General features: G+C 37.3%; 1 protein-coding gene across 1 annotated transcript in view; it reads right to left on the bottom strand.

Annotated features, from left to right (window-relative positions):
• The window catches only part of ZNF407 (zinc finger protein 407), a 350,480-nt gene extending 327,151 nt beyond the window's left edge, over window positions 1–23,329 (bottom strand). The window contains exon 1 of the mRNA XM_067290762.1: window positions 23,318–23,329. The gene's annotated coding sequence lies outside the window, so the exon portion shown is untranslated. The remainder of the gene's footprint in view (window positions 1–23,317) is intronic.
• Between the last annotated feature and the right edge of the window lie 511 nt (window positions 23,330–23,840).

Genomic DNA, 23,840 nt, shown 5'->3' with positions numbered 1-23,840 from the left:
GGGTGGGAGGGTGGAAATCAAACCTTGACATTTATTACCTTTTCATTTTGATATGAAGCTACTGAGAATTGAAAATGCATTTAATTTTAGCAGATGACTAAATACAAAATGTTTATCTATGTGCTTTACACGATGATTTAAACATCAATTTGCTGCAGATCCAAGTATCCAGTTTTTTGTTCAGTTAGCCACTGAATGAGGCCATGACCACAATTGTAAGTACTTCTTGACAAGATTAAGTAATTGCAATGTTGATACAGAGTACAATACAGACAATACAGGGTACAAAAAAATAGTTAAGAACATGCCAAAAAAAAAAAACACTTAAAAACACCACCATTCATGCTTATTTTTGAGGCTAAAGTACTTCAAGAATGTATTGAACTGAAAAAATATACTCAAATCAGTTGGACTTAGTACCCATGAAAGTACAAAACAATTGGCTTTTTTGCTTAACAGTAATTTATGTAAGGCCTATAAGCAATTGAGTGCACAGCAGCTGCATACATTCAAGGGACCTATTTTTCAACTGCAAGTCTCATTAAGTTAAAGTACTGACCAAACTTACACCTAGCTACCTATACCCAGCTTTTTAAATGCAAGAATGAACACGTCCAGACCACAATAGCCCTTAGGAGGATCCAGTCATCGCTCCTCTGTGGTTTTGTGATTCCTGTATTGTATTATTTTCCTTTATTCACTAAACCATGATGGAACAATCAGGCCTACATTCGCAGCTGGCCTAAGTCAGTATACTGTCAGTACGTTCAAAAATGCTGCAGCAATTAACACCAGATGCAGATGAAGCCTTTAAAGTGCAAGCTTACCCTGAAAGGGTTTATGAACACTGTTTGGGACACAGAAAAAAAGACCAAACGAAAATGATGTTGTTTAATTGGTGTAAAGCGTTATTAATATATCCTGCTTAAGGAATACGAAGAAATTATGCCAGTGATGAGTGCCACGAGTCGATCCCTAGCTGTCTGCATGCAGCAGCCCTGGGCCCTTTGCCCTGCCACAGCAGGTCCCCAGCCCACCACCGAGACCCAACCACTCTTCCCCAGCATGACCTAGAAAAAAGCAGTTTTTCCTTTGCTGTACAATACAATTGGCAGTATCAAGCCAATTTCCCAGCTTCTTTATCCCCCCAGACCACTTGATTTATCAGAGAACCTGTCCAGCAGTGAACTAATAACCTGCACTGGAAATTTCCACTATCAAAGGGTGTATCTGGATAATTAGTGGTTTCTCCATTGACAAAAATTCACACGTTCAAGCCTTATTAATGAGTAAGGGACTGGTGACTCCTCACCATACTCTCTTCTGACATACTTCATGCCCATTTAAAGTCATCCCGTAATTTGATTTAAACCTTAAAGCGCTGTCACACCTAGATCAACCTCTGACAGAAATCACAAACCACTTTCAGTCAGAGATACAGTAATCACCTGAGATGGATGCTTCAAGGCTGTCAGGGAGAGGTATCAGTTAGTCTCAGAACATGCCTTTTCTGCCATTCCAGCTCAGATTCAGCTCATTTCCAATAGCCACCCGCAAACCTCAAGAAAAATGGCTGAACATTTGCATACAGTATCTGCAGGCTCAGCCTTGCTTCTCGTAATTTGTTCACTTATTCTCCAACAGAAGTTCATCTTTCTCTGCGCTCTATCGAAAATCCCAGATTGCAAGGCTTACCCAAGTCATTCAAATCAACTTGCACATCCAGTTCTGGCATCCAACCTTCAATGCAACTGTATTGCATCAATTACAGAATTATTCAAACACTTAGGAAAAAAATTTTTTTCCCTTCTTTCATCTTTTCAAACTGGTTGCAGTCACAACTAGGTTGCTAGACAAGGGGGAAAAAAAAGGCAAAACAAAATTCCATAGGTGGTGGTAATAATTTCCATAAATTCAGTATGAAATTAAAGATAGCCACATATGCAGTACAAATGTGCAAAGTAATCTCATGCTCCAGCCTTCTTACCTAATTCCACAATTCTACAAGTTGACAGTAAATGGAGACACTTGTCTCCACCTTCATTTCTTGATAAACCTCCTGTACCACGTGGGCAGGAGATGCTCTCTGCCTCATTTATAGGCAGCCCTCCTAATGAAGTCAACAGGTTCGCATCTGCTCCCGCACCTAATAACAAGTATTATCAGGGCAGTAACTCCTAGACTGCACTTAATGAGTTAGGTGTAGTAACAGTTAACAATATGCTTTTATCAATTTTGTCTCTGCTTTATAGCGGAGTGTTCACAAAAATAATCTTCCCCTGCATACCCTTCCCAAGGCAGATTGGTCTCTGTCCCACCTCCATATAAACTGCATCAAAAGATCACTAACGGGAGTTCCCACCTGCATGAACACTATATTCTAGAAAGAATTCGTTATAAAAAGAGAACAACTATGTCTTGGTTGCCTTTGTCTCTCTAAAATTATCCTTCAGTTATTTAATTTAAGAAATTAATTTTCCTTAAATTTCCTTCAGGTTTCTTAAAGTTGCATTCAGGACGGAAGTGCATCTTATGAGGTCGATATCACTGGCTATCATCTCTACTTTCTGCTTGGACCATAGTCATAGCAATTTGCTGAGCTGTGGTCAGTTTTCCAGATTTCAGCTGAGATCTAAACACAGGACTGAACCATGTCTTAGTTTCTCTCTGCTTTGATCTTTGCTCAGCAACACAGTTGTGTCTCTAACACATGATTTTAGTAGCACATGCCTCAGTTTTCTTGGTGAGATAGTAGTAACTCACACCCAAAGGGAGCTTTGGGCAGACAACGACTTAGTTTTCTGCGTGGATTTATTGCATGATATACCCACCCCTGCCTGAACTGTGACTATTATTACTTGAAGGATGCATTCAGCACACCATAAGCCTCCTCTAGGCAAGAGAAGCCATCTCAGTAACATTTTGCTTTTGCTCCCTATGCTTCTTCCCTGACTGCAAGCTTCTTCCCTGAAAGTCAGGCACTTCTACCTTCTCAGATTTGCCACAGGATGAGAGGTGGATGGCAAGGGAACCAGCTGGTCACAAATCTGGGTGGTCTCAATCCTCAGCCTGCATAAGCCAATCCACTTCCAATCTCATCCGAGCTGCTGCACTAATTATTACCAGCCATAGGCTAGCCCTTAATAAAACAACTGATGCATCAGGAGCATTCTGAGGTTGTACAGACCTAATGATCACATTTCAAATATGATACATAAGTTTAAGTGGATTTCTGTTTGCAAAGTCAACCTTGGATCAAACTAGAATCTGGCACAGGGATCACATCAGCAGCAGAGATTCTGCATCTGGATTTCAATTAAATCAACTAATAACCAAAAGCATATATTAGATGCAACAAGAATTCCTCTGCAGCTTTGGCAACTTAAGCACATGCTTAAAGAAAAGTCCTACTAAAGAGTGTGGCTGAATGAGACTTTTGATACCAATTTTTTAAATGTTTGTTCTTCCATAGCTGTACTGGCACTGTAATGCAGGTAAAAATCATATAATAGTAGAAGTGGGGAAAAACAGTTCTTGAAATAATAACTACCCTATTCATGGATCAGTAAGTCTAAAAAGATGTGAGATGCAAGCTCTGGGGCTTTTCCATCTACCTTCACCTTCTAAAGATTCCAGTTAAGTTCTGAGAAGTAACAAATAGGTGAAGTGCAAGAACACAAAACCGCTTCATGTATTGCATAAATATATCAGAAAGGATTTATGTAGGCTCTAGGACTGCAGCAATGAAATCAAGAGGTGCTACCCAGCAGGCCACCAGGAATGCAGAATCAAGCCTAAGCAAAATAGACAGCAGCCAAATCTTCAGTACTTTCTTTCCTTAAAACTCGGTTCTGTCAAACTGCTCTCTCTTAATATCAGGCTTGATGTTCGAAATGAAACCGTTCTAACTCAAAAGTGAGTTGACTTTTTGGAACATAAATCTTTTGTTAATGTTCATATAAATCAAGAATAGCTGAATGGTTTCTTAAAGGATATGACCAAAAATTAATTTGCCACATTAGCTTCAGGTTAACAAATTCTTCTGCTTGGAAACATCCATTTGTTACTTAAGGCATTTTGAGGTTATTTGTAACAATTTGTTGTTAATATTTTTTCAAAAAAAACCTGTTGTGGCCTGAATATTTCTATGCAGAAAACACTAAGCACTAACTCTACTGGCAATATCAGCTAAGTCTTCAGCTAAGAATCTTTAGCTATATTATTCGGTTTTGTTACACAGTCAAATTATTGTATATTATGCACTTGTAATTTTAAAATGTGTGTGTGTCCTCATATATAAGGTGAGGATTTGGATGTACAAATTTCTATGCTGATGTGACATATGAACCGATAAACTGCTTTGAAGAGCTTAAAAATATGTTTTACTTCTTTTGGATAGTTGGATACTTGAATAGTTATTGAGGGAAAGCTTTACATTAACGATTCTCCTCTTTCACACATCAGGATTTCCAAATGGTCAGAATCATGCAGTTTGTTTTAATATTTAATCTAATTTAAAAGATACATCCATGGTCAGAATTCAGCACTAGCTCAGTACCTACTAAGAAGAAAACAAAAAGCAAAAAAAAGTAATTCTTTGTGAGCTGCTACCAAGATAACAACACAGATTTTTGTATTCTTCCTACATCATTTTTTTTTCCAGAGAGAATATCTTCTGTCCCCAAATGACTGATGCTTTTGTACAGAACTGTACTAGATACCATATCAATATGTAAAAAGCAATCTACTTGAGTGTTTTCTCTATTTTTTTCTTCTGATAGTCCAAATAATAGTATATAATTCCTCTATGCCAATAGATGTGCAACTGAGATTTTCAATTTGAGATTTGCATTCCCTAATCCTCAGATGAAATTTAGAAAGTAGTAATTTTAATTTAAGATCAAAAGAGCAAGCAATTCATTAATGATCCATAAACCTGTAATGAACTGCAAAGTTTCTTAACTTAATGCTCAGTAGATATTTATTTACTTTTCTTTCTATCATATGCCAACTCTTCAAGGAAAGGGGTATGGATGCATAAAGAAGAACCCAAAGAAAATATACTTACAGGTATGAAATTCTTCTACCATTTTTATTTGTTATGCTAATCCTGACATTAGAATTTCCAAAGCACTTCTCAGTTAGCATATTATCATCTCAAAGTATTCAATATCCAATCTACAGTGTTTGTAAGAGATGTGACGTATGAAAAACAGAGTTTCATTTTTTTGCCTTAGAAATTCCTCTTTTCAAACAAATCAATTCTTTCAATGAAATCATAGACACAATGAAGCAAGATCTTTTTAATGAGCTCCTTAAATAGCCTGCACAAAACTGAATGTGAACAACTCATCTCAATGCAAGACCTTTGTGCCAAATAAGCAACTACTCATATTCAAGGGAATAACATCCTTCCTAAATCAAATTACAGGTCTTTCTTGCGGTCCTACAAAGTTAACTGGCTTACTTTATTGCTCTCTTGATAGATGGAATACAGAAGACACTATGATTGTTGGTTCAAACAGAACAAAGATCAACTTTATTTTGAGTAGCATTTGGTGCTATTGATTACAAACATGTATTTTTCCTTGCAGTATAAGAATGTTGGAATTTCAAGCTATGTTCTGTGACCATATTCTTTTTGTGAGCCGCTTATTTTGTTTGGGCACCAGAAACCCCAGAGCAGACTTCCAAATAAACTATAAGCTTTCAGAGACTTTCAAAGAAACTACCACACTGATGGATCTGCAATAATTACAGTAACAAAACAAAATGCATACTAACAGTCATCACTTGAGTATCACTGACAAGCAATTTGCACTCATTAAATCCATTTTGTCATAGGAATCAGGAAGGACTGTAATGGCATCACAGGGAAATAGACCCTGCAATACTACTTGCATCCTTCTTGCTTCTTCTTCCAAACCATTGAAAGTACTTCCAGGAAAAAAAAAGCCAAAATAAAGGAAGTTCTTATGAATTCCTGCCATAAAGGATATATTCTTCAGTTCACAGGAAAAACTGAAGAGCAAAAGGCTAGGTTCCCTAGTTCAATATCCATTTGCTTCAGAAACAGCCAAATGCTGCTAAATGCAGCATTGACCACCGATCAGTTCAACTTGGAAGAGTCTAAAAAAAGAGGTGGATACACATTCATTTCAAGTGCTGTTAGAATCAATATGCAAGTCCAAGACAGAGAATGAGAGAAAGTGCACTAGTACCACTTAAAAAGTGCTGAATAACCCCCCAATTTTCAATTTTTGAAATTCAAAAAGATTCCTATTTTGGATTTTAAAATTTGAAGACTTTTGACTATTTTCAGGGTGAGGCATAGATAAAACAACAGGGATGAAAATAAGCAAAAGAAGCTTCTGAAGATCCAGGAAATCATATTTCCATAACACTGTGATTTTTTAATGGACGAAAAGCATTGTGTAACTCAAAACACTTTAGAGCGTTCATTAGTTCCATGAAGGAAACTTCAAGGATGGAAGTTCACATTTTTCACGACTAGTAAGAAGTTACTTGGTCTATGGGAATTCTCAGAATGACACATTTCATATGAAATGCGATTCTGACCAACTTCACCAGCTAGGCTTCAAGAGAAACAAAAAGTAAATGTAATTTGAATCTCTTTTCTACCATAGGCTGTAGAACCCTTTTACCTGCAGTGGACTGCACTGTGAAGTTTATTAGAGGAAGTACAAATGCACTATCATGCTCCCTCCCCCCCCCCCCAAAAAAAAAAAGTTAAAAGCTTGAATTTTTCCTGTGCTTTGACAGAAAAAGATATAAAACATAAGTATTACTCTCCTAGAAGGCTATTCTAGAATTTAATACCTGCCAAGATTTACTAAAGTTTCACCAACCTTTGCTCAAAATTAAACCTAAAAGACTGAAAAAGATGGCTTTGTTTGTAGCTTTGTTGGCATATCCTTGTTTTAAACTACCATTTCATATGGAAAGCAACAAGAGGTCTCCATCATCACAGTCAGGGTTACATCTGCCTACTACCACTGCTCGAGCAGACTCAGGGAGCAGTAGCAGTACTAACACAGGTGGAAAGGCCACCACAAACGAATCTCTCTTCTCCATGCTGAGAATCATTTTTTTGGATAACTTGAACCAAGATGCAGAAAGGGAGTATGAACTAGACAAAACTGCCAAGGAGGGGGGGGAAAAAAAAGCATTTTTTTGCCTTGAAATGTTCTCTTCTTTTCTTATATAGCTAAACAACAAAAAAAGAAACTATCAAGCATTTTCCAGCTATTTATTATCCAGCTATTTGCTGAGCAATAGCTCAGTGAATATAGAAGAACCTAACCAAACCCACATTAAATTATCCAAACTATTGTAAATATGCCAAAGCATTCAGAACTAAATTAAATAGCAATAAATAAATAAATAAAACCCCAAACAAGTTCTGTGTGACGTTAGGACACCTAAACTGTAGAAAGGGCATAAAAAGGAGGAAGGATGGAATAAGGTAGAAAGACAAGGAAATCTAACATGTTTTAAATATTAATATTTTCTGACTACATGCTTTAATTGCCTTGCTTGTTGTTCTGTAATGACATTCTACTAATATAAACTAGGCCCACATGATTTAGGTTACGGCCTTTATCCCTGTCTTTTAAATGACTAGAGCAAAGAATGCATATAACAATTTGTGTGCATATGCCACACTTCTCTGTTTTATTGTGCTTCCTGTTTTCCTCTTATCACTAGCCTATTAAAGTATTGTAGCTGGAAACAGCTGCATGAGTTTTTCACTGAACAGGTAGCATAAGCAGTTAGGATTATTTGTAGCTTAACAAAGTTTCCAAAGAAGAATAAAAAGTGTCCCTACACTTTTAAAGGAAATGGAAAATTAATAAAAATAAAAGCATTCTGATGACACCTGGTGGCCACTTCCAATACAGGGAAGTCATGGTTCACTGTATTTCATCTGAGAAAGAGTAGTTCAAATAAAAATGTTTTACATGTTTCTTTGGTAAGCGCACCCACAGAAATGATAACTGATATATTTCTCATCTAGGATATATATCCTTACATATGCATATGTGAAATCACATTATCAGTATTAATAGTTAACATTGTTGAACAGGTCTACATATATTAGTTCCTAATATAAAATTTACTTTTCTGTACAATAGAGCTGAACATATTGAAAGTATTTCAGCTCAATCCTGTAAGACTCATGAAACCCAGACTGTCTTTTCAGTCTTGATTTTCTAACTGAGTTGGTCAAATAAGGCAGAGGGTGAGGGAGGAAGAAGCATAATTAAAGCAAAGGGTTGCTTCTCATCTCCCTGTACTCAGAGGGTTCTGTACTATACCTGCTGTCCCTAATCCCCGTCAGCATTAGACCTCCAATAAACTTAAGCAGCAGCATGAATGAAAAGATTCATTTCTTTGTTTCGCTGTATCTCTAAACAAGAATTAATATGTCATTAGAAATTAGTATAAAAATATGATGGCTGTACACAGTTCTCAGGTGATAAACTATTAACACATAGTGGAAAAGCTGCATACCAAATCACACCTTTATCCTTAACAGTTTCTTATAATACCTGCAAGCACACACAATAATACTGCCATCTCCTCCACAACTGGTAGGGTGTTTTTTCCCTGATAACCTGTGATGATCGTCCCTAAGACTTAAACCACGGATAGCTGTGCAAAGCTTGGCTTCCTCCATAATGACTGTTATTTGTTTTGAAGCAAACAAACCCCTGTTTCAATCCAAGTCACCAAACACATGGTAAAGCTATGCACTTTTGCTCTGTGAAAAGTTCAGGGGGTTACCATTGAATTTTGTTCTAATTTCCATCAGTTTGTGTCAACAAACAAACAAATATGAGAAAGCAATAGGAGGCATATGTAAGGTAAAGTGGCATTATGATTCTAAGCATAGGCAATATGAGATGATACAAAAATTATTACTCCCTTCTGTGCTGTGATCCTAGTCATGAGCTGCTATTAGTGCCTGCACAGTATGGTGCCCCCTCTCTTCCCTGTCCTTTACTCCTCTCCCAGAGCTGGGCCGTGTATCTACAAGGCATCTTTGCTCCAGCAGTGGAGAGAAGAAAAGTCAAAAGCTGACCGTGCTCCTCTCTCTCCCTAGCAAAGCACACTTTTGGTTAGCAGATGGACAGAGAAGGAGAGCGAGGGAGGAGGCAGTGCTACAGTAAGGTGCTCTATGCACCTGGGAAAGATGAGCTGGAGGATGCAATACCAGCATCCACCTTGCAGTGCAGCCTGCACAGTGAAATCAAGTCTCCCCAAGACAGGCGCTAACCACTGAAGCAGAAGAGAACTGAAGAGGAGAAGAGACAGCCCCTTGCTGACACCACCATCACCTGTAAAACCCCCATTTACCCTTTGTCCAAAGGATTCACAATACTGATGCTTTTAGAACAAATACCATGTATGTTTCAAATGCCATTGCTTATCAATAGTATCTATTTCCCCCCACGGATATTTGTTTCAACAAGTGCAACAAATTCTGTGCATACTTAAATCAGTCCCTGAAATTTAGTTATCTTCCAGAACTAGCTATATAGCATCTTCCAGAACTAGCAATGTACTGAAGCACATGAATAGTTTCAGAAGGATTCCTCCTGGGCTTGCACGTAGGCACATGTGCTCGAGTGCGTTCCTGAGTAAGGGCTCAATTGGCAATTAAAATTTTCATTTCTCCTGCCAGAATTGTGCACGCAGGGCAGTGTCAAAAGGAGTTGCATTGGGGACCAGACCATTTCTTCAGCATCTGCAAAAGTTATGCAGTTTCATTTTGCTATATCTAACAGTTGCATCTTGCTTATTATTTTTCTGTCATCTGAATATCTAGTGTAAACTCTCCTTGACATTTTGAAGTATATCATGCAATAGCTACACAGGATTACAGTGCTTGCTCTTCAGTTGACAGTTTATCACAAAACCACACCTTCAATCGGTGCCCCAAAGTATCAAACAGCTCACTGAGAAATACTGGACTCCAAGGTAAACAGACTCTTCTCTCCCCCAAGCCTAGAAGCAGCAGCAGAACTATTACACAAGAGTTATACTAACTTAAAGCTGAAATATCCAGGATACCACCTATAGCTTTCCTCCTCTGCAAGAAGAGGAAACACATACCAGGGATTTCAACAACCCCAGTCTCTGCATCCACCTCCCAAAATCCTCCCCGTGCAAGCAGCCCAAAGCAGTCCAACAGACTGCAGCATACTTTCCAACAGAGGTGCTACGCATGGCACAAAGGCACACAGAAGAACCACACTATTTCTTCCCCCTGCAAGGAGTCCTCAGGAGTTGGGTCAGGGAACTTACATATGCTGCCTTTAAATTTCCTCTATATAATTCTCTCTCTCAGGAATGTGTTAGGAGAGTGTTATTGCTAAAAATACTACTAATTCCCTGAAAAGCACCGAGTTAAAAATCAGTCTTACAAACTTTCCTGATATCAATGTTTTAATGAACAAAGAAAACATTATGCAACAATGGCAAGTACGTGGAAACTGAAGTAGAATAAAAAGTTACAGCTGCTGCAACATTTCTTTAGAAAAAATTGACATACTACTAAGTAAGCTATCACTCAGTTCAAACCCCACAAGGATCTGAAGGGCCACAAGCTCACCCTTACAGACTACCTGTGTCACAGTTTATAACAAGGAAGTATAGACAGCATGCAAAGTCTGTTTTTTATCCCGTTCTGGATGGGGCAGCATCTTGGCTTTACACTCTCAGCTTACTAAGCAGTGGAGCTACACTAGCCCAAATTACAAACAGAGCTAATTTCTCTGATGAAGCAATATGAGCAGAGAAAGCAGACTGCAAGCTGAACGGGCTGCTTCCTAAGTCAGAGAATATAGGTAAAGCCTATTTTTCTTTCAGGTGATAAAAAGAGTATTTAGTCTTGTGTTTCTGTCATCAATAGTCATTTTCCTGGTATTCATTCTGTAAAAATGCTTTTAAGAAGTGCTACAGGACTTCTTTTTTAGCTGTAACAAACAATGAAAAGAGAGAATCTAAAATTAAAGCTTACAGATCAACAAGAACAAACATTTTGTTTTAAAGTGAAACCCAACATTAAGCTTACCACTTTTGGTCCATTTTATATTTTCCAGAGCTCTAAGTCATTATATCCTACTTTTCCAAGCACTATGATTCAGATCTTCACTTTCTGATAAATTCCATAAATATTTGATATTCAAATACAACTTCAGTTTCGTCACCTCTAGTCTTCCTTATTCTAAAGCACCAAATCCTTTCACTTTTTACCTGAATCAGGAAAGGAATTCACTTCTAACTGTTGCCCTGTAGTTCTATTTTACAATTTAAAGTATAATAAAATATGATTTTGTAGCATATGCACCATTTTTCCAGAGCCTAATACCTGATGTTATTTCCATCACACTAAAAAATACATGAGATTTTACTTGTTAAAACTTTTGTAACAGCACAAATCACAACAATATAAATATGCAAAAGTTCTTATTAGAACAATCATCATACTTTTCTCAAACTCATTCTGCACTAGTGTGCTAAGGAGATTGAAGTATTCTTAGAGGCACCTACAAAAGAAAAAAAGGAAAAAAATACCCCTTTAATGGTGATGAATTCTTCACAAAATTCTCCTCACAAAAAAGCCTACATTTTGGACTCCTAACTGCTAAGTAGGCATCCTAGTGCAAATATTTTTGTTTTAAATAACTGGAACAATACCCACAAACTTTTAAATCCAACTGAAGTCACCAGGAACAGGACATTTGCAAGTCAAGAAATTTCTTTAGATGATTAAAAATGATCCTAGAAAGTAATGTCAGATAAATTGTGGGGATAAAATAATAAAATTTGGTTGTTATTCACAAGTGAACAAAATGGCATAAAAACACATTCTTGTAATTAAAATTAGCTTTTTTATTTAGAGAACTCAACAATTAAGAATGATTAGCTACACTAATAATGCCTTCTCTAGAACATTTTAAAAGAAAAATTAAGCTATATTAGACTATTCTTAATAACTTGCAGATTTTAAAAGTGCCCAATTAAAAAAAGAAAAAAAGGACTCCAGAATAAAGGTAGGAAACGCACAAATTCAATGCTATTAAAAGGCAGACACATGAGATCCCATGCATCTTGTGCCATTTGTAAAAAGGTTGTTTTATTATCAGTGTAACTAATCACGATGAAGACATCTCTTACAACCAAAGACATTATAATGAATTTTCTTTACAGCTACAGAGAAATGGGATTTGCTGTTCCATATCAAACTAGAACAGGCTGTATAAATTCTTCTTCATATTTATTGTTAAATGTAATTTTTATCTATAAAATCAGCCATGAAATATTAAAAACTGAAACAACAGAATTTATATCCTTTACTTAATTTAGTTTAAACGGTCTATTCACTAAAGAGAGGGAAAAAACGTTACATATGTATTATAGCGCCCCCTTCCCCCCCCCCCGAAGCATTTCCATTATAAACCCCTTAGTTTGGGGGATTTATAACTCGGCTGTAAAAGTTCACTTCATACTTAGAGTTGGTATACTTTTCCTTTTACAAATTAAAAAATAAAATAAATCTGCTGCAGGAGGAAGGCAAGAGGGGGAATGCGAGAGGAGAGAAGCGTTCACATGAAAAGCCTTCGGTGCTCAGCCACTGGAGCCGGGAGACGAGGGCCATGTGCCCTGTGCCGCCGCCTTGGCCCGCGCCCTGCCGACGGCGACGCCCCCGCGGCAGCGGCCGCGGTACCTCCGCGCAGGCAGAAGCCGCCCGTTCCTCCAAAAGGGCGCGAGGCCGCGGGCGGGGCGGGGCGCGCCCAACCGCCCTCCCCAACGGCCGCGCCTGCCCCCGCGAGCCGTCCTTTCCTGTCCGCTGCCAGTCCCCGCCCAACGGAGCGGGGCGCTGCCTCGCGCACAGGCCCAGCCACAACCCACCGCGTCACGCGGAGGCCGCCGAACCGACGCTCACTACTGACTTTCGGCCACCGCTGACCTGGGCCAGAGTCGGGTTGACAGACTATGGGTGAAAATCCCATATCCCACTGTGAACTTCCGGAGTCATCCACACGACTGTAAGTTAGAGGGATTTAAAGTAAATAAGGGAGAAAGGCAAGAGGCATTAAAATTTGTCAGCAAAAAATCTGTCAAGTTTTTGTTTCCTTTGGGGAAGGAGAGCGGGAGGGAAGAAGCCAGCACATCTTAAAAATAAGCAGTGGACAAAATGGCATGTAAAAAGGGCTTTTCTGAGTTGCAGACCTAAAAATTGAGAATTTGGGAACTGGAGATCAGAGAACATGTAGTGTGATGACACCTGCAGCAGAAAAATAAAGGCAGCCAAAAAAAAAATTCCAATTTGATGGAAGCTAAAGGATTAAAGGGTATAAAAAGGCCTTTATTTAATATAGCATGGAAAAAATAATTAAAAAAAATTCACAGGAAGGTAGATTCCAAAACCAAAAAAATAAGGCAACAGCAAGACAAATGACCATGACCTTAATTGCTGGGTTTTAAACTAGGCTATTTCAACCTACCAATACCTTATTTTCAGCTTTCTCCTTGATCACAGCAAGAAGCACAAGAGTACCCTATACCTTAATTTTCAAGGCTCCCATTTTATGGTCTGAAAGGAATAGAAAGAGGTAGCCAGGGCGCAAACCGCTGGTTTGGTTCTCCCAGTATAGCTGGTAGGCACCGAAGCAAGCTATGCTCCGTGACTGGCTGCAGTCACTAGTTTTAAGAGCACAAGAGAGGCTGGAAAAGAGTGCAAACTCAGAGATGCTCACAGCTGCCCCAGTGAAGCTGCCCTCCTCTGTTCAGAGGAGGCCAAGGCCATGAGCTCCAGTTTAGCCTTTGTCACAGCCCATAATTTAAATTTCGTTCATCAGAAAAGGCTCTCTCTTAGCAATTCTCTAACTATTATCTGTAAGGCTACTGCAAGTAGTTTGCAACCCATCCCTTAGGCTCAAAGGTGGACAGGGTTCCAAAAGTGGCGTTTTGTAGCAAAAGCTTCAGACAACTGCCTTAAAGCCAATGCTTTCTTGCTAAAACTTTCTAGGTTTAAACTCATTCTAATACTAGACTGAATTCATATTTTATGTCTATATGATTTTACACGTACTTTTTTTTTAATGCAACACATGAGTAATACAAAACATCATTAAGGCCAAAGACTTAAAATATGGAAAAGATCAGTACATATCTATCAATGCTTGCATTATCTACACATAGGAGAAAAAAGTATAGAGGACAGGCAGAAGCAGAAACTAACTCCATTATTATCATCCTCCAAGCGGGCTCCTGCTCCTTCCTTGGTTATTGCTGAATTGATGATTTTATCCAACATGGCATTTATTGTGCTTCTAAGAAAAACTGGGGAATTCTCTCATATTGTAATTCATGCAGACACAGGTAATGTCTACTTTTGCTTTGCCAAAAGTAAAACTGCAAAGGACTGGAAATAAAAATTATTGACCCAGATTGATTTCTTCCACATCCTACAACTGGCAACTTGAACAAAAGAAGAGATGAAAAACTATTGACATTGGAAGGACAGGTTCAGACTATCCTTTCACATTAAAGGAACAAAATTGATAAAATAGGCAAGGATATTTAGGTAAATTTCAATAATAGCTAGGAAGAGAAGATGCTTTTATGAACTAAATTCATGGCACGCACACAGAGCGGAGGATATTTCTGAGATATGTATAAAGAAAAAAAATGTAATAGAAAGGTATTACCTACATAGCCTCCTGCCACACACTCACAAAAAGGTACATGAGCAATACAAATGAATACTGAGTAGCAAGAGAAAGACTGAGAAAGTTGGTGCTTGATGACAAGAGTATCCTTAAAACAATCAGACTCAATAGCAAAGGCTGCAACTGTAAAATCAGTTATCAATTCATGGCATTTATGACTGATCCCCAAAAGGAACATGATGAAGGAAAAATGAAGGATGAACTAGACAATGAAAATGTTTTAGCGGTTAGGGTGCTACTCTGGAACAAAAATCTGCACTCCATTTCCAAAATTCAATAGCCCCAAATGACTTAAGTCTAGATCCACCAGGGAATTCAAGCACTACTGAGCATTTCAATGTCAAGCTTTAAATGTCTGGATCACAAAGTGGGTCTGGAGTTCCGAATTAGGCACTTGTATCTCTTACATAGAGTAAATACACAGAGAGAGAGGAAAAAAACTCGGAGGGAGCTGCAACAGCCAGAGTGAAAACTGAACCACCTTACATAGTTCCTTAGAATATCAAGTCACTAATCTCATTAGTCTTGGAGAATTAAAATATAAAGCAAAACAAAATTTAAAAAAACAAACACAACAGTACAGTCTCTACTTCCCTTTAGGAAATCAAAGTCATTTTTGAGACAGTGATGCCCTCTAAGGCTACTGGAGCTGCTCAATAATGTTACGTCCCTACTTCTGGGAACAGAGCAGAGCTGCAAGCCTGTACATCACATGCACATTGGATTAACAAGTTTTCATGATGATGCAGTAAAATCCACATTCACTCCAAGAGTATTTTTCTTTTTTTTTTTAATGTTAAAGATAGTGGGTAGCCATTAGCATTATTTATATTAGAATTTATAGAAAAACATATATTCATTAGAAAAAACATGTATTGACCTGACATGAGCAGACGCATACTATTTGCTCTGCCCTTCCGGTGTTATTTAGTGGAAAGACACTGAAAGTGCCTTAGGACCCCTTTGTGAAACTTTTCAAAAAAGTAAATATTTAAAAGAAAAACATCAACAAGATGGCATTTAATAATAAAGCATACTTTACAAAGTACTAGAATTTGAGGGATTATTAATCTTGAAAATATTCCCTTAAGTTATCCTTATTTGGAATGATTGGAATTTCTATATTATCTATATAATTTTTGCATTGCTTTATCCAACCAGCCTACTAAATGATTAAAAATAAACTGGACTGAGCTTCACTTTGACCTGCAGTGACTCCTATATGTATTCTCAAAATTAACATGAGCACTAAATGCTACTGATCTTCAACTTATAATAACTGGTCAAAGAATACTGCCCTGTAATTCGCTATAAGCTAAAATCATAGTGCTGAACTGTGCATTTTCAAACAAGTGGTTTATAGCTCTAGATTTAAAATGCAAAGTTTCCATTATATTTAATAATTAAAATGCATGCTGCGTTATGATTACATTTGGTGACTGGATTAGTGGTACCCCAACTGAGTTAAACAATGCCTTTTTCCTATTAGAGTTCATATTACCATATCATCTATTTGTTTAAGAAAAGGAAGAAGAAAAGCACAGCAAGGAAGAAGGAATAAAAAAGAAATATAAACATCAAACATACTGACAGACAGAGAGGACCAAAACAGTGAGAAGACCTGGAATCAGCAAAATGTACGCTACCTGAAAGTGGAAAAGCTGAAGTATCTAAGCATTTAGTTTTCAAACCTTAAGAAAAAGAATATTCTTCATTTGTCAATGAGGGTTCTCATTCAAAGTAAATGATTTAAACCTCGGTCTGTTTTCCAAGATTCAGTTTCTACAAATTTAGGAAATACAGACATCACTGTCAAAGAGCGGACTCTCTCGGGCTGTCAACTTCTTAATCAGGTTCTGACTTCACTAGAAAGTGTGAAATTATGTAATTATTTATGCTTGGCAATTCTGATGGTTTAGACAATTCCAACACTCAGAACATCTTCTTTTATATTAAAAAAAAAAAAATCCATCTGCAGTTTTATTTCAGGGAATATACCATTCTCTCTCTCTCTCTCTCTCTGTGCCATCTAGGTGTTTTATTCAAACAAAACTTAAATATTATGCAAAGTAGGTCTCTTCTCCCAAAACAGATACCACTGAGCTTAGAAACATACTTTACAAGAATGAAAAAATAATTAAAAAATAAACATCAAGATGAAACCATGGCCATGCTGACATCAATTCAAGTTTTTTCAGCACTGTCAGTTAGATTAGATTTCATCCAAAATTCTATAATTACAGGACTACTGACCTTTGAGTACTTGCAACAAATGCATAAATAAAGTATTATTTGACCCCAAAATTAGACACACTCCTTGCGTTTCTGCACTGCCATCCAACATTTAAACATAAATGTCAAAGATTAATTTTTTTCCCCCATTTCAAGTATAATTTAATTCTCTTGCTATCAGAAGCGGACTTGAATAAAGGCTTGTGTGTCTGAAAGTTTGCCTACTTTTCCATCTGTATTCGTTGGTCTAATGTAATACTTCTACCTACATGCCTCCTCTTACCCCTAAAAGAAATCTACCCAATGATACACTCTTTGCATACAAACTATAAAAGTTACCCGTCTCTGACAAAGTTTATTCTACACTGTACCCCAAAATACACTGTACTGGTACCAGCAATATCTACGATAATAATACCATGAATGAAGGGGAAAAAACATATATAGACATTCCTTTGAGTCAACCCCCATCTGCAAAGCTCAGCATCTTTTTTTCCCACAGAAACTGAATGGTCTGAACAGAGCTGGCAAAATGCACTCTCAGGTTTCTACTCATCCTCTCCAAATGCCTTCTATTGCACCCAGCAATCTCGTACGCAAGAGCGAGCCCTGGGTTTTGAGAGACGGAGCTCCTTCACTCTCATCAGGCGTCTGCTTTGGAGTGGCATGACGAGACCTCCACAGCAGACTGACGTGCCTCTCCTCTCCTGCCCCAGTTTGCCGTCCTGCTGCAATCTCCCTGGGCGGCCCGAAGAAAATCCGACAGGGAACACAGACCACATACCCCTGGCTGTAGGTATGATCAGAGGCACACACAAACAAGTGAAATAAAATACTTGTTAATAATTTTCTACCTATCTAGTTTTAGAATGGCTCTCAAGTAAATTAACAAATCTGTAGCTTTGACAATTAAAGTCTAATCACGAGTGACTAAAAAGGATGCATTTTCATACAATCTCTATCCACAAAGTTCCTGGTACAAGTAACACTGTATTTCCAAACCTCTGCTCTAAAACTAGGCACTGTTTTGGGGGGTTAAATTTGGACCAAAAAAAAAAAAATTCTGGCTTTCTCCTTTTTATATGCCCAAATTATGAGATGGAGTGCTTGTGTCAGATTCTGATTTTAGTCATTTTGACACAAATTGAAAAAATTCTGTTAAACTAAATGGAGATATTCCAATTTATATTCAGGTAAATAACATCAAATTCTGGTCCCAGGTTTTCTTTCCTTCCTGATTAAATTACATTAATGTACGCTCAAAATAAAGCAAATACTGCTAGTTCTACTAATTTTTTAAACAAAGTTAACTATGGAAAAAACATCTCCCTCACACACACACAAAATAAGCAGGGTTCTTTCATACTTCTGCGACCTATCCAAAGCCTTGCAACAAGGACCAACATTACATGAGCACCAATATAGGAATTACACCAACATAGGAAATTGCTTCCTGTGAGGAAGGGACCTATAGGCCCCTGTTTCTTCCTAAACAAATTTTATTAACTTGATATGTTCCTGAGATATCAAAACACAGGAGTCTGGATTCTTACATGGAATGCAGTGGGGAAAAAGGCCCAAAAACTAAATATTGCACCTTCAGATTGGGAATTGTTAAAAGGTTTGACATTGTATTTATTCTTATATTAGCCCTAATAGTAGTAGCCCTAGTAGTTTAAGCTTGTTAACAGGAACAGTTCTTTTCATTTAAGGTAAACAAGAATTATCTTTCCATTGCATAGGTAAAACTTGTAAATAGGACAGCTCATAAATTCTAAGATGAGAGTAAGCAGGAAACTATTCATTAAGGCTTGTGTTAAATTCAAAACACGAAGCATAGCATGTTTAAAGAAGAAGGTTTATTTTTAAAAGTATTCATTAGGCTCTCATCTTCAAGCCTCAGACTTGTAAATAATTTAAAATGAAAATTTGAACAACAGGGAGAAAAAACACAAATGTAATTCAAATCATTCCATTGTTATACCAATAAAACTGAAAACAATAGAAAAGTTGGCAGATTTTGAAGACAACATTCATAAAACATTTTTATGTACTGCATCTTTGAACTTAGATATTATGCTAGCACTGGATTCAATCAAAAAAAAATTATCTCTGACTTGTAACAATCAGACTGTGCCCAGTAAAGGATACACATACTAAACTAGTAATTTTTAGTATTCATTGCACTTTATTCTGTTGCTGCCAAAACAAACAAACAAGCTGCAGCTTATGGATGCTTTTGGATTTTTTTTTCCATGTTGACTTTTCATAAATGTATTTCCTATTCAATTTATCCTACGTAAGGTAAGAACCTTTTCCCTTTAAGGAATAAGTCCAGTTAGGCAAGATTTGCCTCACATGGGCAGCATGAAAAGAAACAGCCTTAATTTCACTGGATTTTTTTTTTTCCTTTTTAGATATAGGTACATATATAGAAATTAAAAACAGGAAGTGAAGAACAGAAATCTAACAGAAAACACAAACACCAGTCTTTCCTGTGCTTTCTGCACCTCCAGAGTCCCAAATCCCATGTCAATATACCCCTGCAGAAGGTGCAAGGAACTAGGAGAGAGAGTGTAATTTTTCCTTTAATGAATTTCTGTAGTTTGCTATCCTTTTTCCAAGCATTGGGGATAATTCATCTTGAATATAATGTATTATTGCAACATTCAATGGAAGCTAAGCATGCAACAGGCATTCCTTTCTTACTATAATAGACTACATGGGACAGCAAAATGCTGAAGTGCTGTATTTCCAAACTGCGTTTCGCAGAGAGAAAGATGCACACGTATACTGCGTGGCACATGAAAGTAAGCCATGCTGCTCAGAAGTGCTGAGCTTCCTGCCCACATGCCGCACAGCATGCACACACACCAGTAAATCTGACGCTTTTAGGACACATGGGACTTACGTGCAGGGGCAGCCCGTATGCAGTAAACCCGGCACTTCTTAGCAAGCTCTGGGCTTACTGTACACATTATTCAGCCAATGCAAACACAGGTTATAGTTGATACAATGATTCCTAGAAGCACCAAACCTGCCAAAAAGGAGCAGAGACACCAGGCAGCATCTGAGCAGTAAGTCTGAGGCTGCCTCACGTGAACCAAGACAGCTAAGTCATCCCTGCTCACACTTTTCCTTCAAACAAGTGGATGATGCCAGCATGTTACATATCATTTTTATAGATAAAGTAGGTATGACAAAAATATGTCTTAAAATCAACCAAGCATGGACTGCATCTCACACATTTACAGCAAATGTAGATATGCCCCTGACTTACCAAAAGCAAACAAACCAACCAACCCAACCACTAACCCACACAAAATGGAAAGAGGGGCAGGCCACAAAAGCTTCCAGAGCAAGCCCAAACTGAAAAACCCATCTTAAAAGAGAATTCACATATACAATAAAAGAATAAAGGCTTACTGGAGCTTTTAAGGCAATCCAAATGATACGAGAACAGTTTCTTTGTTTTAATTAGAACTCTCCTGAAGGCCTCAATGCTTTTCAAACCTTTATTATATATACAAAAATATTTTATACCACATTATATATAAATCCCAAAATAAAAATATCACATGAAACAATAATTTCTATAAAAATTGATGACTTTGGATAATGAGTTTTGTTACACCTTGTAATTGCAGTGAATTTTTAACAAACAGTAACATAGTTAAATGTATTTTTTAAATGTTTGTTCCTATATTTTGAGATACTCTTTTGCAATAACAATTAAAGATGGTGGCTAAACACAACAATGAACTTTCTTCTTGACTATAATGAGAAAAAGAAATACCAGCCTGGAAAACATCTATATGTATATTTGTAGAAAACCAGTAATCTAGAAGTGTTTACGTCTAGATCAGCAACCCTTAGTACTCTTGAGAGCCTCCTCCTTGGCCATTACATATGCCACACACACAAACTTGTATTTTGAGGCTTAGAAAGACAGAGGCAATTACAATTTATGCCTCTAAACAAGCAAACCAAGAACATTTGCAGCCTCCTATCCCAGATAAGTATAACCCATACAGTCACAGACTACTGTAGTTCAGTAGTAAGCCAGACTACTCAGAGAAAAGATCAGCCTGCTGTGGAACAAACAGCAAAAAAACAATCAACAACTGTTAATGTATGATTGTAAAGCAGTCATGAGTCATGCAAATAAGCATTTTATATTTGGAATATCACCACTGCCTTTTTCTAAATGGCACTAGGGTTATTTCTCTATAAAGAAGTGCATGAATTTGCTTGCATTTACTAGTAATTTTCCTTTTTCTATTGAGGAAGGAAGGTAACTAGATTTCATTTTAGTCTAAAGCTATAGCTTACTGCTTTTTAACAAGTTTAGGATGCAACCTTCTTTAGTCTTCAAGTGTTGAGGAACTAGAATTATATAAATTAAGAACCCCCCCATACATTTAACATAAATACATAGAATGGGCTGTACACTTTTCAGTAATTATAGAAACTTCTCTGGCAGATGGCAGAAACAGCACCAGCTGGAAACAAGATCACCAGAAATGGTAACTTCAGAGCATCAAGACAGGTATAGTTCCTTTATTTTAAATACACCATTTCTTCCCACAAAGCAAAGGAAGCCTTTGGAATTTCTCCAGCAATAAACTAGAGCTGACAAGAACAATGTCTTTACACATTTTGTTTCTTAACTGGTTTTATACACATAGGTTAATAAGTATTTTGAATTTGTGTCTTAGCACAGGCACAAAAAGTGACAGGTTTAGAAGAAAAACAGGTGTAGTTATTTAAACCTTCAGAAACTTTTATTTAGTGGTGTAAGACAGTTCATTGCAAATGCAGACAGACCAAACCACTCTGTGGTAGCAGAGAGATGTCACATTAAAACATGGACACCCCAGACCAGACCTGAAGGTTTGCTATGCAACCTTCTGTGTAGCCTGACTCCTACTTTGTTCTCCCAAAGACATCCAGGGTTAATGCTATGCCTTTCATTAGCACTAAACATCACAAGTGAGGCTTATTTGTTACACGTTTTTGTGTTCACCAAGAACTGCTGTCATTTGTTTTGGTCATTACACTCCAGTCATTTCCAGTGGGCAGCAGTACTTTAAAGTCTGTGCTACTGGCAAGCTGCACCCTGTGTAGCGCACTCAGCCAGTACTGCTGCTGCCTCAAAATGCCAAGGCCAACACAAAGCAATACCCTTCTGGTGCAGAGTAACTAAGAGTGCTCAGCTGGTTGGCTGTTGACTTGTCAAAATGAAAGTACTGTTTTCTATTTGAATCTTTTATATTAAAACAGAACAGCAGAGGCCACTAGGTCTGGTAGCTGTCTGGAGGACAACTGAACAGTTAATCTTCCTCTACTACCATAACCCTTTTAAAAAAGTCTCCAAAAGAGTAACAGCCAGTCTAGTTAGTTGAATTATGTCATCAGGTCTTCCACTCTGCTCCTTTTTGGGTGATATGCACATTCAAAGAGATACCCTGTACTCCAAGATGCGCAATATAAGTGAACATAGAGTAACTTTAATATGCACCATAATAATAGAGCATTTATTTGAATGAATAACTAGACCAGACATAACTTTAACCTTTTTTATTTGAGTGATGGGTCATCCAATGCAAGCTTTTTGTTCCCCCATAAAAGAGAGAATATTTAAATCTTAAACCATGTTAGGAAATTAAAATGTAGGATCTGCTCAGCAATCTCAGTTCAGCCATTTTTCATGTATTGATTTGTCCATAAACTTTATCTCATGCACAAAAACACAAAACTATATATTCAAAAGACCAAAAAAAATTAAGAGATGTAAAGTTATGTTTTTCTTAATGTTGGACACACTAATACAAAAATGCTGCTCTTCATTATGGAAGGTTTTAATGGAGTATTGTGAGTGAAATCTATTTCACCCATATTCTTTCTTCAAATAATATTTTTTCCTATGAAAGGAGGCAACAAAGCTTAAGTTTTAGAAAGTTTCCAACACAGAAAACTTTCATGCAAATAAATTAGAAATTATTGATACTATTAGCATACAGTATTTCCTACAGAAGAATGATAGTAAAGGATTGGATCAGTGTTTTAACTCAGGTCGTTTGAATTACATTTCCCAAAATGCTAATAAAACTGACATGTTTGAACATACTGAAAAAGTCACACTCCATCATTGTGCTGTCACATCAGTGCATTTGACTTTTTTTTTTTTTTTTTTTTTTAAGCGTATGGATTATACAATTACTGCCAGGCTCCATATATTATATATAAAAGCTACAATCTGATTATATGTCCATGTTGAAATAATTTATGAAATAAGGGTGGAATGACTGTACTGTTACCTCTATGATGAATGTAACTTGCTGTGAACAGTCTAGGAGATTGCAGGAGAGACCAAACTGTAGCCTGTAATTGTCTTCATCTTTCATGGAGAGGTGTGACCTGGGGAAAATATAGATCCCAACATCCAAAGCTCCAGCCTCATGCAAACATCTTTGATTACTCAAGTTTTGATATAAGATCAGAAAAAGAAAATTTACAGTCTTTAAAGGCCACACCTTGAGATTATTAAGGTAAGAATCAGGGCAAGTTACATCCACTGTTTAAATTATATGTTAGTCTATTACTGTTTTGCACCACCAGCAAATCACTCTTGCTACCACTACCCTTGCAGTTTTGGAACCCCATTATTTATTACTCCCTAGGTGTTACCATCATGCTTAGTATGATAGATACATGAAAAACACAAGGTCTTACAAGTTCACATCAAGACAACTACTCAAAGGCAAAAAAAAAAAAGGGGGGACAGGCAAAAACAGCGAGTATGTGAATTTTGAGATCACCAATAACTACAGCATGCAGATC

This window comes from Apteryx mantelli, chromosome 2 (genome assembly GCF_036417845.1).
Source record: "Apteryx mantelli isolate bAptMan1 chromosome 2, bAptMan1.hap1, whole genome shotgun sequence".
In the NCBI taxonomy this organism is placed as follows: Eukaryota; Metazoa; Chordata; class Aves; order Apterygiformes; family Apterygidae; genus Apteryx; species Apteryx mantelli.
This window is presented reverse-complemented; position numbering and strand designations above follow the sequence as displayed.